Source organism: Aethalodelphis obliquidens, unplaced genomic scaffold (genome assembly GCF_003676395.1).
Source record: "Aethalodelphis obliquidens isolate GAN/ISIS:26980383/991018 unplaced genomic scaffold, ASM367639v1 scaffold83, whole genome shotgun sequence".
Lineage (NCBI taxonomy): Eukaryota > Metazoa > Chordata > Mammalia > Artiodactyla > Delphinidae > Aethalodelphis > Aethalodelphis obliquidens.
The window spans coordinates 6,697,994-6,716,312 of NW_020838027.1; the positions used below are offsets into that span (position 1 = coordinate 6,697,994).

Sequence of the window (18,319 nt, forward strand, 5' to 3'; positions counted from 1 at the left end):
TGAGAAAAATAAAAAGCTCAAGAACTTATTTGACATCTACAAGACATTTGCTGCAGCATTATTTATAACTGTAGCAAGTCAGATAAATATCCCTAATAAGGTAACTATTAAATATGCTATGGTACAGTTACATAATAGGATACTACTTAGCTTTTAAATGAGTAATTTTATTTAACTCTGGGAAGTAGAATTAGAGAGGAACTGTTTTTCTTTTTATGTCTTCTTTACCATTTAGATATTTGCAATAGTCACGTATTATTTTAAAGAACGAATTTTTTTTCATGTATCTAAATATATTCCAGTGAGAAAATCATGTTTAAAAAGTTTGTAGGGAGACTGTCCCCTTGGCGGATGCGCCGGATCACAGGGAGCCCGGGAAGGGGAAGGTAGAATTAGAAGGTCATGTGACGCTGAAGTGTGAGGATTTATCTTGGTGGCTAGGTTGCTGGTTCCACTGCAGGTATAATTATGCAAAGCTAAGAATCCAGGAAAGACTTGACAGAGAAGGAATTTAAAACAAGATTTTATATGAAAGTACCCACCTTGATCCTGAAAGAAAACCAACCAACAGCGGCAGCAGCAGCAATTGAGCAGTCTTGAGCACAGAAAACCCAGATACAACTCACTTCAGTGGGAACAAAGCTGAGATCAACTATAGAAAGCATTTTATGTACCACAAGGCTTTCAATCAAGTAAACAAAGTATGTGTAAGTTGTAGTTTTTTTACACGTGTATGAATATTTACAACCTTATTCTGGCCCTGTATCTACTGTCAGTATAGCACATAGTGGACTCACAGTTAAAATAAACCTCGTGTTTAACATGCTTATAAAAAAAAAGGAAAAACAATTTGTATAATATGATTATATAGTTGCTTTTTAAAATATATATGTATGTGTATGTATATATTTGTGTATGTACATACACACAAACACATAGATGGATATATACCAAAGATGTAAGCTTAAAGATTATTATAATTTACCTCATTTTCTACTATATCTATAATTAGCATTTGTATGGTTTTTGCTCATGAGATTTTTTTAAATCAAAAAAAGAAACCGATAAGCTAGTTTTGTTTTGCTTTTTCCCTGAGACAGGGAGAAGCACTTGCGTTCATTTTCCATTTACTTTCTATTAAGGAGGGTGATATGGAGCAGAATAAAAATATAGTCACTGAAACATGCAAGGAATAAAAATGTACAAGATTCACCCTTCTCAATAATAGAACATATTATATAATTCTTCATGAGTGCTAGTCTACCTTGAGTGAAATGCTTCTTCATACTATTGGTGACCAATATGCCACAATACATATTTTGGAAGCACTTATGAAAGACCTGTGTGTTATATGAAACATGGTATAGTGGATAAAATTTGTGTATTCAAATCCCAGCTTTGACACTCAATAACTGAGAACTTAAGTCATTTAACTGATCTGGTAGTCAGTTTCCTCATCAGTAAAATGGGGATAATAATATTACTTACATCATAGTGTTGGGGAGGGACTGTGTGATTTCATGCGTGGAATGCACTTAGATAAGTGCACGAAGGAAGAGTAACCTAGAAATTGAAAGAGGCTTAAAAGACAAGGCAACCAAATACAATCTATATGGATCAAGAGACATATCTGTCAAATACAATATATGGACATTTGGGGGGATCCTGATTTGAACAAAGCAACTGGAAAAAACATCAAGCAATTGGTGAAATTTCAATCCTGACTTCGGTGATATAAAAGAATTACTGTTATATTTTAGATATGTTAATAGAATTGTGTTATTATTATTTAAAGATATTTATCTTTTCATGATGCATACTAAAGTATTTAGGCATGAAAAGCCTGAAATTTGCTTCAAAATAACCAAGTGATGAGGAAGAGAGGTATAGGTAATAAATGACTAGCCAAGTGTTGCTTATTACAACGTGGGTTTTTTTCATTTGTCTTTTTTTAATACTATTCTCTCTACTTTCGCATATGATTGAAATTTTACAAAATAAATAGTTTTTTTAAAATACTGTTTAAAAGTACTGGAACATAGTAAGGACTCCGTAAATGTTTACTACTATTACATGCTTTATATTTATATTATCTAATGTTTGTTTTACACCTTTCAGATCACAGTGTGTTTTCATTTACACGAAGTCTTTTAGTACTAACACTAAACCTAGAAGGTATCCCCATTTTACAACTGAGAAGACTGAACTAGAGGCAAGACTGCAAGGCGGCCCGATATACCACTTCTGCCTTTCCAGCTTCCAGGGAACCCTCGGTAAAAGGACTAGGAGGTAGCCCGCAACCTCTAAGCAAAGGGTTCTTGATTCCTTTAGAGGCTGTCGTCAGATCTAGTGGGGAGAGAATAAACAAACATACAAATGATTCACTTAAAAATATTTATCAGACAAAATCTGAGCCCACATTTGCGCATCAGAAAAATTCTAGCGGCTACTTTAAAAGGTAATCTCGGAAGAAAAGAATAGAACACAGAAGAAGAGATTACATCGTAAAGGAAAAGTTCTCTCCGTGGTTTGTATTTCTTTTACATAACTTTATTATTGTAAGTTTCATTAGTTTACCTACCTAACCTGTTTATTCTTTCTAAAAATAAGACTAGGACTAAGGTTAGGGGACCAGAGACGAGAAACTGCGTGGGAAGCGAAGTAGGGAGGCAGGAGGACGTCACATCCCAGTTGTTTAGAGGCCCAGCCACCTAACAGCTCTGCGCCACCTTAAGAAGGGTTAGCCTCTCCCCAAGCCGAGCAGGCCCTCGGCTCCTCCCACTCCCGTGTCAGCTCCGACCCGGGAACGTGGGGAAGGGAGGAGAGACACACTGAATGGAAAGATTGGCGCCGGGGTCTGCAGGGTCTCCCCTTCCCCCTACTCTACCGGCGCGGGGAGGAACGTGTAAAACACGGGCCTTTGGGGTTTGGATCCTTTCCTGATGATTCAGGATGGGAATGTGTTCTACTGAAATAGGGGGCGAGCGGGGGGAGGGATATGAGGGGTGGGGCTCATCTTGGGGTGAGGTCGAAGGGGAACAGAACTGGGGCGTTTGAGACACGCAGTATGCAGTGATCGTTGGTCGAAAATTGTTAAGTTCAAGAGATCCGGACGCACCTCTTCAAACCATTTCCAAAAGAGGGGGCAAGTTTTCCATTCTCCGCCCAATTCTCCATCTTCATTTTAATTGATTGGGTTTAAGGTAGGCCGGGCCCAAGGTTGCTTGTTGATTGGCTACGTATGTAATCTATCAGGATGACGCAAGCGAGAGGCGGATGTTTGGGAAGGAAGTGAAGATTATTTTAGTACCTCCCACCCCAACTACTGATTGGTTGGGATTTGCCGTGATGTAAAACAAGGCGTAAAGATGTCCACGAAAGGGAAGGGCCAATTGGCCATTCTCTCAAAGACGATGTCTACGGTGGAATTGGGAAGAGTGAGATGGAGTCTGCTATTGTAGTGAAGGACCAAATGGATTGAAACCCGGAAATGAGTTTAGAAGGGAACTGAAGGAGAAAGGGAAATCCGCGAAACCTTCGTTGCCCTCAAACAAGGCCATTTCCTGCGTGGGATCGATAGTTTCCTGTTTACTCAGCGAAGTTAGCGGCTACCGTGGTTTTCTAAAATATACGTGATAATTAAATTCATATGAGCCTTTGGTCCCAGACTTCCCATTTACTTATACTAAAAGGATGAAAGAGACAGAAGAAAGGAAAAGCGTGGGGTTTAGCCTTGCCTTTAGGGAAGGATGGGGAAACCGAGGTTCTCATACAGAAAGTTAAGGACTGACCCTGGATCACAGTATCCTAGCAGGTGGGTTCCTAAAGAAACCATTCACAAAATAATTGGAGAGGCTGCGGGGAGGTGAAGGAAACTGTAAAAGTTTGTCTGAAGGAAGGGCATTAATCACATTACAGAAAACTGCTTGGATATGGAGTGTATTTTATTCATCGTTGCATATCCAGTGTCTAGCAGTGTCTGATACATGGCAGGTTATGAACCGAACCAAAATGAGAAGACTTTTACAAAGTATGCCAGACCTTTAAAATATGTCTTTAAAGGTATATATGCCAATTTTATGATCCTGGAAAAATGTTTCACACTCACCACCTGGGTTTTTCCAGCCATAAATTGAAAGATAAATCTGCTCCCACAGATCTACCTAGGAAGCTACCTATCTGTGAAAATGCTACCATTTTCTCCTTAACACCCTGAGGCATTTAAAATTTGAAAGTAGATTTCCCCTCAACCTACCTTCCTAGGAAAATTGAAAAGATAGATGGAATTGGAGAAGAGATATCCTCTACATCCAGTGAATGAAAAATAAGGTGTTTAACCTACAATCTGCAATTCCAGGGTAGGAAGGACTATTTGAGAGTGTTGAGAGATGCCATCTATACTGTAAATTATGGAATTCCCTTGCTTCCCAGCACAAATGGACCTTTTTTTCCTTTCCTAGTCCAGACTTTTTCTTACAGCTACATTTCAGCAAAGCTCTAACACTGTCTAAAAATTGTGCTTTGAAATTGAGGGACCAGAAAAGGGACTTCCCATCAGTATTATAACTGTCCCCACTGCAGAGCTGCAAGGGCTATGGGTCAAGATTCAGTAACAGGTAACTTCTGTTCATCCAAAGTGATCCCATCTTTTTATGATTTTCCAGGATCTCCTAGGCCAGATAGTTTACAAGAGAGTATATCATACTAGCCCTTCAGTATCGTTATGGCCATAGTTTAGAAATAAGAGGAGGAACGAGAGGCAGCTGTATTTGCAATAATAAAAGTACCATGGGAAAATTATTACTAGGCTGTAAATAATTCTAACATAATAAGGTATATCTTGCTTATGCCAAAGTGGGATTGAGGGTGGGGCCAGGGAGGGGGAGGATATTAAAATTTTTTTCAAGAATTGTCTAGGCTTCCGGCGCGTCGGTTACTCGGCTGGGGGAACCTTTGGCGTGGTGGTCGCCTGGGTAGTTCCCGCCGCGTGAGAGGAGGGCGAGGAGGGTTTGAGCATGAGCATGGGAGAAGGGGACACCCTGATATCAGTGGGTTATGAAACTGGGGGGAAGGCACACGGGGTGTTTTTCCGCAAATATACTCAGGCTGAGGGGCAAAAGCTGGAATTTGGAGGCTGGGTCCAGAATACTGACCAGGGCACAGTATGAGGGCAATTTCAAGGTTGCATCTCCAAAGTGCGTCATATGCAGGGATGGTTGGAAAAAGAGGGGATCCCAAAACAAACGCACGTCGACAGAGCAAACTTCTACAATGAGAAAGGCATCTCATAGTTGGACTACTCAGATTCCTAACTTGTAAAATAATGGCCAGAATTTAAATTTTCCAAGATAAACTAAGTGGTTTTGCTTTTTATTGTTAGTAGAGATAGAACTATTCTGTGTTCAGTATTAGAATTTATCAGTAAGTTATTTTAGTATCAGATATTTGATTATTACTGCATATTATATGTATGACGGGAGGATTACAACTACAATTCTAATCAACAAAAACACATTAGAACCTTTAAAAACAATTGTGTTTATGAGAGAAAAGGGCATTTTGTTCTTAGTAATGTTAAATGAATATGTGGAAACATGCAATATTATTTTTAGGTTAATAATTCATATACTTAAAGAACTGTGAGGCTTCCCTGGTGGCGCAGTGGTTGAGAGTCCGCCTGCCGATGCAGGGGACGCGGGTTCGTGCCCCGGTCCGGGAAGATCCCACATGCCGCGGAGCGGCTGGGCCCGTGAGCCATGGCCGCTGGGCCTGCGCGTCCGGAGCCTGTGCTCCGCAACGGGAGAGGCCACAACAGTGAGAGGCCCGCGTACCACAAAAAAAAAAAAAAAAAAAAAAAGAACTCTGAAGAGACCTAGATCTCAAGGAAAAAAAACTGCTGTTGTTCCTCACCACAGGCCCACGCCCTCCAGTGAGTAAAGATAAACCACTGGCATCTTGATGAGTGAGAACATGAGACACTGAGTCATAGCCTCTTGGGCATCAGGAAAATCAGAAAAAACACCAGGACCTGCTTAGGACCTGCCGAATGAACTTGGACAAGTCACCTTACCACTGGGCCTTCATTTATTGCAAACTAAAATTAGTATTACAGATAAATATTAACATTTAAGAAAGGAGGGGGGAAAAAAGGTATGGAAGAAACAGTTTGTAAAAGGAACATATACAGTAGTACCCTCTTAGCACTTTCACTTTCTGAGGTTTCAGTTACCCACGATCAACCGCTGTCTGAAAATATATTACATGGAAAATTCCAGAAATAAACAATCCACAGGTTTTAAATTGCGCACCACTCTAAGTAGCATCATGAAATCTCAAGCCATCCCATTTCGTCTTGCCAGGGATGGGAATCATCCCTTGGTCCGGTTTATTGATGCTGATTACTCACTCGGCAGCTGGCTGCTGTCATGGTATCACATTCACATACATTTTATTACAGTATGTTGTTACAACTGTTCTAGTTTATTGTTAGTTACTGCTGTTAATCTCTTACTGTGCCTAATTTATAAATTAATCTTTATCATGTGTATGTATGTATGTATAAGAAAAAACATAGTATATATAGGGTTGGGTACAATCTGCGGTTTCAGGCATCCGTTGAGGGTCTTGGAAAGTATCCCCCGTGGATAAGAGGGAACTACTATAATATGAAAAGATATTTAAAAAATAAGGAAGGGGACTTCCCTGGTGGTCCAGTGGTTAACAATTCACCTTCTGATGCAGGGGATGCAGGTTTGATCCCTGGTCTGAGAACTAAGATCCATACGCCGTGGGGCAACTAAGCCCACGGGCCACAACTACTGAGCCCGCACATTCTAGAGCCCGTGCTCCACAACTAGAGAGCCCACATGCTCTGGAGCCCATGCGCCACAATGAAAGATCCCGCATGCAACAACTAAGACCCGATGCAGCCAAATAAATAAATAAATATATATTTTTTTTAAATAAGGAAGGCATTAGATTAGTGAAGCTCTTAGTTCCCTTAAGGGTCTGAAAGTCTATTATTTAACTTTTTTTTCTGGACTCCTAATAACCTTCTACATGGACCTCAACTTGTAGACTTATGCCAACCCTACTTAGGCCATCTAGTCCTGTTCAGTGACCCAGATTTGATGAGGAGAAACACAGATTTTTTTTCATGTCACTGTATTTGTTCAAAAGCATTCCATGGCTACCAGTAAAATATAAAACACACTATTCAGCTTGGCATTCAAAGCCCTCCTCAACCTGTCCCTAACCCATATTTTGCACAATTCCTGCTCCCAGAAAACCACTGGCATCACATAAACAGGTGCCTTTATTTCTGTTAACATTTTCCCCCATTTCAACAAATATTCATTGAGCTTATTAATCAATTCTATGTCCCAGACTTTATGTTGGAAACTTCAACAAGTTCAAAGATGAATCAGGCTCAGCCCCTGCTAGAGTGGGCATCCATACCAGGTTGCCCAAGACTATCTTGGGTTTAGCGCTAAAAGTCCCCTGTTGTGAGAAACCCCTGAGTCCTGGGGAAAGTGAGACAGTTGATTACCCTGGTCCCTGCCCACGGAGAAATCATGAGCCTCTTAAGAGCCCTTCTAACTCAGAAACTCTGCATAGATGCATATTCTTTTCCCCAACTTTCTTCCAAGGGAATTATTTTGGACTTCCCTAACAGTATAGTATTAAAGACTGCGCCCAAGCAATGACTTTTATTTGTAACACCTCCTAGATGATGAACTCCTGGGAGGCAGAGACATCATTCCAGGACTCCACAGTGCCTCCTAGTGCCTTATTTACTAATATAGTGACTATAAAATGAATGTATGTTGAATTGAATAGAGGAGAACTTGGACAAATTAATAATAGTTAAGGCTTTTTTCTTCTTTTTTTAATAAATTTATTTTATTTATTTATTTTTGGATCTGTTGGGTCTTCGTTGCTGCGCGCGGGCTTTCTCTAGTTGCGGCAAGCGGGGGCTACTCTTCGTTATGGTGCGCAGGCTTCTCATTGCGGTAGTTTCTCTTGTTGCAGAGCACAGGCTCTAGGTGTGTGGGCTTCAGTAGTTGCAGCACGCAGGCTCAGTAGTTGTGGCACACGGGCTATAGAGCGCAGGCTCAGTAGTTGTGGTGCAAGGGCTTAGTTGCTCTGCAGCATGTGGGATCTTCCCGAACCGGGGCTCAAACCTGTGTCCCCTGCATTGGCTGGCAGATTCTTAACCACTGCACCACCAGGGAAGTCCCTTTTTTTTTCTTAACTAAAAAGATTTTTAAGTAAAACACATATGGAAAAATGCTCAGTTTGATTATTGTTTTTACAAAGTTAACAGCACCCCGACAAAATCACAGAACACACCCCAGAAGTCCTGGTGTCCCTTCCCAGTCACAACCCCCCAAAGGGTAACCACAGATTTAGATTTATGACACCACAGCTTAGTTTTGCCTGTTTTTGAACCTACCTGGTTTCTTCCACTCAACTTTGTGAGATTCATCCATATAATTGCAGGTTGCTATAGCACATTCACTCTCATTGCTGTATAATATTCCACTGTGTGAATATAACACAATGTAATTATCCATTCTTCTCTTAAAGGACATTTGGATTATTTCCAGTCTGGCATTGTTATGAATACTGCTGAGATGAACATTCTAATACCTATTTTTTGATGAACGTGTGTATGCATTTCTATTGAGTATATATCTAGGGGTGGAATTGTTGGGTCATAGGGCAGGCATATGTTCTGTCTGGTTTTTTTAAAATAATTTTTACTGAAGTATAGTTGTGTTTCTTATTGAAGAATGTTGTGTTTCTGGTGTAGAGCAAAGTGATTCAGTATGCATACATATATTTTTTAGATTCTTTTCCATTATAGGTTATTACAAGATATTGAGTATAGTTCCCTGTGCTATACAGTAGGTCCTTGTTGTTTATTTTATATATAGTAGTGTGTATGTGTTAATCCTAAACTCCTAATTTATCCCCCCCACTTCCCCTTTGGTAAACATAGTTTGTTTCCTATGTCTGTGAGTCTATTTCTGTTTCGTAAACAAGTTCACTTCTATCATTTTTTTAAGATTCCACATATAAGTGATATCATATAATATTTATCCTTCTCTGACTTACCTCACTTCATATGATAATCTCCAGGTCCATCCATGTTGCTGCAAATGGCATTGTTTCATTCTTTTTTATGGCTGAGTAACATTCCATTATATACATTATATACATACAGAACATAAAACATGTTCTGTTTTAATAAATATTGCTAAATATTTTCCAAAGTGCACCAGTTTATCAACTTGTACCCCCATTAACCACGTATGAAAGTTCTGGCCTCCCGTATTTGGCATTCTCTCTCTCTTTCCTTTTCCTCCTCCTTCATTTTAACCATCCTAGTGGGTGTATGGTAGCATCTCCTGTGGTTTTAATTTGGAGTTTCCTGATATGACCAATTCAGATGCACACCTTTTTCCTGAGTTTATTGCTCACTGGGAATATTCCCTTTTGAGAAGTGTAATGCAGACATTTTAAAAAAAAACCTTGTCACTACTGACTCAGCCCTTGCTGAAAGGCCATGCTATCACTATGAGGCTCTAAATAATTCCAAGTTAGTAGGGGACAAAGGGGAGAACAATCTCCAAAGCACTGGTCCCTCTCTTGCCCACCAACCACTCCCCGGACAGCACCCACGAGGCAGCGTGGGACGACCTTTATTACTCCTAACCCCAAATTTTAAAGAGTCCTTTCCAGGAGGTGGAAGGAAAGACATTTGGGGCTTTTCATTAGAAAAGAGCCACCGGGTCCAAAAGAACCACTAGAAATTGCCCTCTGCCTTCTCAGCCTCGACCCCGGCCCACCCCGCAGAGTGGTCTGAGGGCAACACCCCCGGGGCGCGGAGGCGCTGAGAGGGAACCGGTATCTCTTAAAGCAGAAATGTTAACACCCTCTTAACGGCGGCATCAAGGATGGTGGGGCCCAGAGTCGTTTCCCCGTAAAGCGTTCCCCGCTCTCTTCTCGAAGATGCCTGGGCGTCGGGTGGGAGCGAGGTGGGCTGCGGCCCGGCCGGTCAGTTTGGCGCGAAGGTGAAGAGTAGGACTGGGGCAGCGGTTGTGGGGACTCAAGAGCGCGAGCCCTGCTCACGCCAGGGGTGGCTGCCTGCGTCCTGCTTAACGGAGGCAGCCGGACCCACGAGTCACGTTTTCCTCCCACATCAACGGATCGTTCAAAACAGAATCCTGGGCATCTCGTAGCTGCGCGGGGGACCTAACGGCCGCGCAGCCGGGCGGGCGGAAGCGCAGTGGCGGCATCGCTGTCACCCCCGGGCGTGGCCTCCTGGGACCAGCGGAGAGGCGTGGGTGAGCCCGGAGATGGGCGGTTGAGCGGAGCCGCCGGGCCCAACCGCCGTTGCCCGGTCCCGGTGGTGGGTGCGCAGCGCTGTCCCTGTGGCTGGCAGGCGGGAGGACGAGCTTCCGAGCTGGGCTCGGGTAGAGGTGGGTGGTGACTCACGGTTGGGCGGGACTAAGGGAGAAGCGGGTCCTAGGGCTCAGGAGAAACTAGCACGTAGCCTCAGAGTACTTGAGAGAATATTTGTTATTTCCTGAGCACCTACCGTGTCCGAGCCCTGCTCCAGGTGCTGGAGACCTCACAGTGAACGACGTGGGCAATGGTCCTGCCTTCCTGGAGTTACACTCTAGGGAAGGGATAGACAAGAAAATGCGTGGATGTGTAATAAAATGCCAGACAGTGATAAATCTTATGAAGAAAATATGTAGTAAGAAATGGGGAGGGGACTGGCATATTCAATGGCAGGTGGGGGAAGGAATGGGTCTGAGGAAGTGCCTTTTGACCAAAGACCTGAAGAAAGTGAGAGCCGTAGAAAAACCATCCAGGCAAAGGGAACTGTGCTGGCCTTGAAAGATACCTACCAGGAGTTTAAGTGTTATGCAAATGATAACTCTGTAGGTTTTTGAAAGATGAAAATTGGAATTTCCTTAGAAAATTATGGCTCATTCATTCATTCACTGCAAGTATAGCACCTTACTTTTAAAGAAAAGTATATTTATTTGAGTTAGAAGAGTTGTAGAGGTTTTGGGTTTTTATTTTCTCCCCGAATGATGATGACCTGGAAGCCAAGAACTAGCAGACAGAGGAAAGGAGAGACACTGGGGGGCAGGGGCTGCAGAGAGAAATGAAAAGGAAAGGGTAATAAGGAGGCTGTGGAATAGTCAAAGGAATGGTCTGTCCTAATTCTCCCCTTCCTCCTAATAAACTCAGGAGATAACACTAGTGTTTCACCATACATCTCAGCTGATCCCCAACTATGCATCCAAGTCAGGAGAGTTGGTCAAGGAGGAAACACTCGGACTTGATAACCGGCTAAGCAGAGTCCTGATTTCTGACTCCACTGCAGCTCACTGATGATGTTTAGGTGAAGCTGTGAGGAGGTGGTTTATTTCAAATATTTTATTAATTTTATACGGCAAAATAAGCCACATTAAATCACAGAGTTTTATGACAGCAAGTTCACCTAATCCCTGCTCCTTTTGCTGATGGGGAAACAGTGCTAGTTGGTGACAGAGCAATGACTCAAAATATAGAGGTTCCATTTTGCACCATATTCAGCTCTTTCCGTTTTCTCTCCCTTTACTTGATAAAATTCTTCCCACTGGCTACTGAACAAGTGGAAAGAGCTTTGTTGAGGACCCCAGAATTGGGTTAATCTAAGACACTAGAATTATATGAGGTTTCACGTACTTCCACAAGTACTTATTGGTGTGCCTGTGGGTCGGGGGGCTGACACAGCCTCATCTCTCAAGGAACTTAAGTAGATAAAGCAAATAAATAACTAGCCAATTACAATTTACAGGAAGCAGTACCTTAAAGAAGAATTGGAGGGCGAGTCAATTCTTAGTATAGCAGAGAGATGGAGAGCAACAAACAGGATGTGAGTATTAAGAATTTATGTCAGATTGGTATCAGCTTGTTTTGTCATAGTTATGTTAGTAATCTCAATACCTGTCGTTTCCCTAAACTTTTGTTGTCTTATTAACGTGGACCTACATAAGTGGTGGTGGGAGAGACTATTGCAGCCAATAGACTCGGTACATTCCCATATTATTTTTATTCACAATTAATTAGTATTTGCCATGTGTGGCATTTTGTGCTTTAACATCAAGAATAATAAAAATGATAAAATATCCATGTTCAGCATTGTAATTGCAAACAGGCCTCGGTAAAATTATACACAACTGGACGAGAGGGAATTACCTTAAAAACTGCCATGACTATATAGGTGTGAAGAATCATAGCTGAATTCGCACCATGATAAGAACTCTTCTTATAGAGCCGACTCTAAAGTGTTACTGAGTCATATTACTTGCAAAGCACTGTGATGAAGGGTCACAAAAAGATATTAAAGAATTTATGACCCTTTGGCCTGGGATGGGGACAGGGTAGGCTTCATCTGGTGACTAAATCACATATTGCCTGAAGCCAAGGGTTTAGCCCATGTGATCTATCCAGAAAGACTTTAAATAAGCTCGTTCTCAGGGAATTCACTGGAATCTTGAATGGCGGTCTTATCAGACTGCCAGATTCTTTCCCAATTTTTTTATTGGTCAAACTAAGGAAAGCAGAGTTGGGGGAAGAACAAGGCAGGCAATTGCTCTTCCTTAGCACATTTTCCAAAACATCGCATCTTTTGGAAAATCTTAAAAGTCAATACATTTTTAAAGATGGTAGGTCTACATGATAGTTGTTAAGGCTATTTTGGAAAGACATTGGTGGAAACACTGTGAGGACAAGGTGTGAGACACAGAAATCAAGGAGTGATCCTTTTTTAAATTGTGTTCAACGCTTTACCAATGGTGAGCAAAGCCACTGTGCCTCCTGTCCACCCCAGCTCCCACCGAGCTCCCCCTGCTGCATAATTATTTAATAATTAGATTTGACTACTTAAGATTGTATACTACTGTGTTTTTCCATTTCAAAAATCATAGGGTAGTCTACCTCTCTTATTTGTGGGCTTCCTAATTATGCCAACCTTATCATTATTAAGATGTCGTATATCGCCGTCGTGGTGGTGGTTTTATTAAAAAAGAAGTACGTGCCTGCGAAACATCTCAATAATAGAGAAATTAAACGACAGAGTCCCCAGAATTTTAGTGGGAATTAAGGATAAGCAAAGGTTTAAGATAGTTGTTGCTGTTGTTACTGGCATTAAAAATAGTGATTTTCCATCAACTGAACCCCAACAAAGACGAAAAACAAAAAAACAGTGATTTGGGCTTCCCTTGAGAGTCCGCCTGCCGATGCAGGGGACGCGGGTTCGTGCCCGGTCCGGAAGGATCGCACATGCCGCGGAGCGGCTGGGCCCGTGAGCCATGGCTGCTGAGCCTGCGCGTCCGGAGCCTGTGCTCCGCAACGGGAGAGGCCACAACAGTGAGAGGCCCGCGTACGGGGGGAAAAAAAAAAAGAAAAAAAAAAAACAGTGATTTTACTTTTGACAAGGCCATTTTGACATAGCCAGATGCAAATGGCTGTGAAAGTTTGTCCTATTTTATACCTATTAGCCAGACACTATAATTAACTCTTTGGATGACATCGATCTTTGCTGATTATTGTGACAATTAAATTAGATAATATATTCTCAGCACTTAGCAAAGTATTTGGCTGTAAAGGAAAAAAATCTCAGTTTTTCTGCACACCAAGCAATTCTCTGTGGCTCCAACTGGATGTCCTAAAATTTAACTCAATTCTGACACTGTCTAACCAGGTCCCACAAGTAAAGGTCTCAGTCCCACAAGACTGCTTTTGTCCCGACCCCCATACACACATACTTCAGACGCTGGTTGCAAGCCCAGGTTATCACCTGTGCTTCTGACCAACCAGCTATAGATCAGAGGTTACAATGACCCCCTCCTTGGGTTCTATTAATTTGCTAAAATGGATCACAGACCCCAGGGAAACACTTATGTCTACCAGTTTATTAAAAGATATGATAAAGGATACAGATGAACAACCAGATAAAGAAATATATAGGGCAGGGTCTGGGAGGGTCCTGAGCATAGGAGCTTCCGTCCCCATGGAGTTGAGGTGCGTCACCCTCCCGGTGTGATGTGTTTACCAACCTGGAAACTTCCCAAACCTCCTACTATTGGGATTTTATGGAGGCCTCCTCACATAGACACGATCAATTATTAACTCCATTTCCAGCCCCTCTCCCCGTTCTGGAGGACGAGGGGTGGGCTGATAATTCCAAGCTTCTAATCACAGCTTGTTCTTGCTGGTGACCAGCCCCCATCCAGGAGCCCATCGACACTCACCTCATCAGAACAAAAGATGTTCCTAGTGCTCTTATCACTTAGGAATTTACAAGCATTTCAGGAGCCCTGTGTCAGGGACCATTAGAATGAGAGATGTTCCCAGTGTTCTTATGACTCAGGAAATTACAAGGGTTTTAAGAGCTCTGTGCCAGGAACCGGGGACAGATATATATATAATCTCACATTGGCATATAGAAGATGTTAAATAATTGGGAATTAATTATTTTTTACATACATTTATTCGTGAGGCAGATGTTACTATCTGAAAACAAGGTTTAAGATCTTGAGATATGTTTTTAAGGTCACATAACTAGTGCTAGAGCTGGCCTGTGACCAGTATCTTTATGCCGAAGCTCTCTTTCCTTTCCTCTGTTCTACATTGTTCCCCTACAGACAGATCAAGAGGTTCAGAATTCAAGAGCAATCAGGAGAAATCAGTTGTAGTGTGAAACAGATAACCTACATTATTATCGACCCATTGAATTTCAGTTCAGGCTCAAGAGGAGATCAGGAAGGAATACAGAGTTAGAAAACAAATGTAAAGACTTTCAAACATCCTTGCTCTCCAGCCGTAGGTAACTCTTTAGCTCGATATGTTAGGGAATGCCATGGAGGTAAAATGACACATAAACATCATTAGACAGTTCATGAAGGGAATCAGACCTATTGTTCTTTCATTCAAGAATTGTTCCTCTGACAAAATAGTTTATGGGATAATAAATATCAATAGAGTTATTTTTCCTGGAAAGAGGTGGTTTCCACATAGTTCTCTGTGACTCACTTATTTATTCAAGTATTTCTTGAGTGATATTATATGACAGGCAGTGTTGGTGCCTGAGACTGCCCTCATGGAGCTTATTCTAGTGAAGGAAGTGATAAATTCTATGAAGAAAAATAAAGTAAGGGAGTAGATGGTGGAATGATGGGGAGGGTTGCGTATTCTAAATAATATGGTCATGGAAGGCCTCTCTAAGGTAAATTTGAGCAGAAGCCAGAATAACACTGGAGAGCCAGCCGTGAGAAGGAGATCCAAGGAAAGAGTGTTTCAGACAGAGGGAGTGTGTAAGGGCCCTGGAGTGTAAAGGTTTAGCAGGTTAGAGCAGCGGGTCAAGAACCTCTTCTGTAAAGAGCCAGATAGTAACTGTTTTAGGCTTTGTGGGCCATGTGGTCTCTGTTACAACTATTCAACATGGCTACTAACGCAGCCACAGACATTATGTAAGGAGGTAGGCATGGTGTGTTACAATGACATTTTATTTACAAAAACAGGCAGAGGCTTGACATCAAAAGCACAGGCCTAGATAGATAGATAGATGGATAGATAGATAGATAGATAGGGCCTCACTAAAATTAAAAGCTTTTTCTCTGCAAAAGACCCTATAAAGAGAGTGAAAAGATAGGCCACAGAAACAATATTTGCAAAGCACATATTGACAAAGGACTTGCATCTACAAAATAAAAAGCCCTTTCAACAAAACTCAACAGTAAACTATAATCAAGACAGTGTGGTATTAGCATAAGGTTAGACATATAGATCAATGGAATAGAATTGAGAGTACTCAAATAAATCCCATGCATCCGTGTTCAACTGATTTTTCAACAAGGATGGCAAGACCATTCAATGGGGAAGAATAGTGTTTTCAACAAATGTTACAGGGTCAACTGGATAGCCACCTGCAGAAGAGTGAAGTTAGACCCTTACCTCATACCATATACAAAAAGGAACTCAAAATGGATCAAAGACCTAAGTTTAAGAGCTAAAACCATAGAACTCTTAGAATAACACATAGATATAAACATTTATGGTCTTGGATTAGGCAACAGTTTCTTAGATATGACACCAAAAATATGAGTAACAAATGAAAAAAATAGATATGTTGGACATAATCAAGGTTAAAAACTTTTGGACGTCAAAGGACACCATCAAGAAAGTGAAAAGAGGGGCTTCCCTGGTGGCGCAGTGGTTGGGAATCTGCGTGCCAATGCAGGGGACATGGGTTCAATTCCTGGTCCAGGAAGTTCCCACATGCCGCAGAGCAACTAAGCCCGTGCACCACAACTACTGAGCCTGCGCTCTAGAGACCATGCTCCGCAACAAGAGAAGCCACCGCAATGAGAAGCCCGTGCACCACAACGAAGAGTAGCCCCTGCTCTCCGAAACCAGAGAAAGCCCACGCGCAGCAACGAAGACCCAGAGCAGCCAAATATAAGTAAATAAGTTAATTAATTTTTAAAAAAATGAAAAGGCACAGAATGGGAGATAATTTTGGCAAATCATGTATATGATAAGGGACTTGTATCTAGAATATATAAAGACTATTACAATTCAATAATAAAAAGACAAATAACCCAATTTTTTAAATGGGCAAAGGATCTGTGTAGACATTTCTCAGAAGAAGATATAAAAATGGCCAATAAGCACATGAAATGATACCCAGTACCATTAGCCATTAGAGAAATGCACATCGGAAATCACAATGAAATATTACCTCACACTCACTAGGTTGTCTATAATTGAAAATACAGATACTGGAATGCTTTGGCGAGGGTGTGGAGAAATCGAAACCCTGATACAGTGCTGGTAGGAATGTAAAATGGTACAGATGGCAGTTTCTCAAAAAGTTAAACATAGAATTACCCTACAACCCAGAAATTCCACTCCTAGGTGTACCCAAGAGAAATGAAAACATATGTCCACACAAAAACATGACTTGAGTGCTCATAGCAGCATTATTCATAATAGTGGAAACAACCCAAATGTCTATCCACTGACGCTCGGATAAATGAAATGCGGTATGTCCAATAAAATGGAATTTTTTTTTTGGCTGCACCGCGTGGCTTGCGGGATCTTAGTTCACCAACCAGGGAACAAACTCCAGCCGTCGGCAGTGGAAGCGCAGAGTCCTGACCACTGGACCACCAGGGAATTCCCTAAAATGGAATATTATTTAACAATAAAAAGAGATAAAGTACCGATACATGCTACAACATGGATGAATCTTGAAAACATTATATTGTACTAAGTAGAAGAAGCCAGTCACAAAAGACCACATATTATTTGATTTCATTTATATGACATGTCTAGAGTAGGCAAATCTATGAAGGTAAAGAGTAGACTAGTGGTTGCCCAAGCCTGGGAGTTTGGGGGAAATCGGAGGGTGACTGCTAACGGGTAAGGATTTTCTTTTGGGCGTGATGAAAGTGTCTACAGTTAATTGTGATGGTGGTTGTTGCACAACCCTGTGAATATACTAAAAACCACTGAATTGTACACTTTAAATGGTGAATTGTATAATATGTGAGTTATATCTCAATAAAGCTGTTATTAAAAAAAATCAACAGTTATCATTGTAAAGCAATTATACCCCAATAAAGATGTTAAAAAAAAAAAAATCAACAGTTAATAAAATGGGCAAAAGACATTGAGCAGACATTTCAATGAAGAAATTATACAGATGACAAGCACATGAAAGGATGCTCAACATCGTTAGCCACTAGGGAAATGTAAATTAAGGCCACAGTAGGTATAACCACGTGCCTTTCAGAATAGCTAAAATGAAAAATAATAACCCCATTTTCTGGCAAGCATGCAGAAGAGCTGGATCCTTCATACATTACCGGTGAAAGTATAAAATGGTGCAACGACTCTGGTATAGAATATGACAGTTTCTTACAAAACTAAACATGCACTTACCATATCACCCAGCAATTGCAGTCTTGGGCCTTTATCCCAGAGAAATAAAAACGTAATCATAAAAAACCTGTACTTGGAGGTTTATAGCAGCTTTATTTGTCAGAGCCAAAATCTAGAAACAACCTAATTGTCCTTAGGTTGATGAAAGGTTAACAGACTATGGTACATTCCTACCATAGAATACTACTCAGCAATAAAAAGGAACAAACTACTGATACATACAACAACTTGGATGGGTCTCAAGGAAATTATGCTAAGTGAAAAGAAGCAACCTCAAAAGTTTACGTGTTATGTGATCTTGTTA

The 18,319-nt window shown here is 41.3% G+C and overlaps 2 long non-coding RNA genes and 1 pseudogene across 2 annotated transcripts in view; 2 read left to right on the forward strand and 1 right to left on the reverse strand.

The window, feature by feature from the left end:
* Positions 1-4,992: 4,992 nt before the first annotated feature.
* On the forward strand, positions 4,993-5,324 carry LOC113612918 (acylphosphatase-1 pseudogene; annotated as a pseudogene).
* A 3,128-nt stretch (positions 5,325-8,452) lies between these two features.
* On the reverse strand, positions 8,453-9,169 carry LOC113612920 (uncharacterized). The gene is made up of 2 exons (XR_003430018.1): positions 9,121-9,169; positions 8,453-8,544 (listed from the first exon to the last, which is right to left on the reverse strand). It is a non-coding gene; the product is annotated as an uncharacterized LOC113612920 (long non-coding RNA).
* Positions 9,170-10,109: 940 nt separating this feature from the next.
* Positions 10,110-18,319, forward strand: part of LOC113612923 (uncharacterized) — a 36,268-nt gene continuing 28,058 nt past the window's right edge. The window contains exons 1-2 of the long non-coding RNA XR_003430021.1: positions 10,110-10,487; positions 11,864-11,941. This is a non-coding gene — a long non-coding RNA (uncharacterized LOC113612923). The remainder of the gene's footprint in view (positions 10,488-11,863; positions 11,942-18,319) is intronic.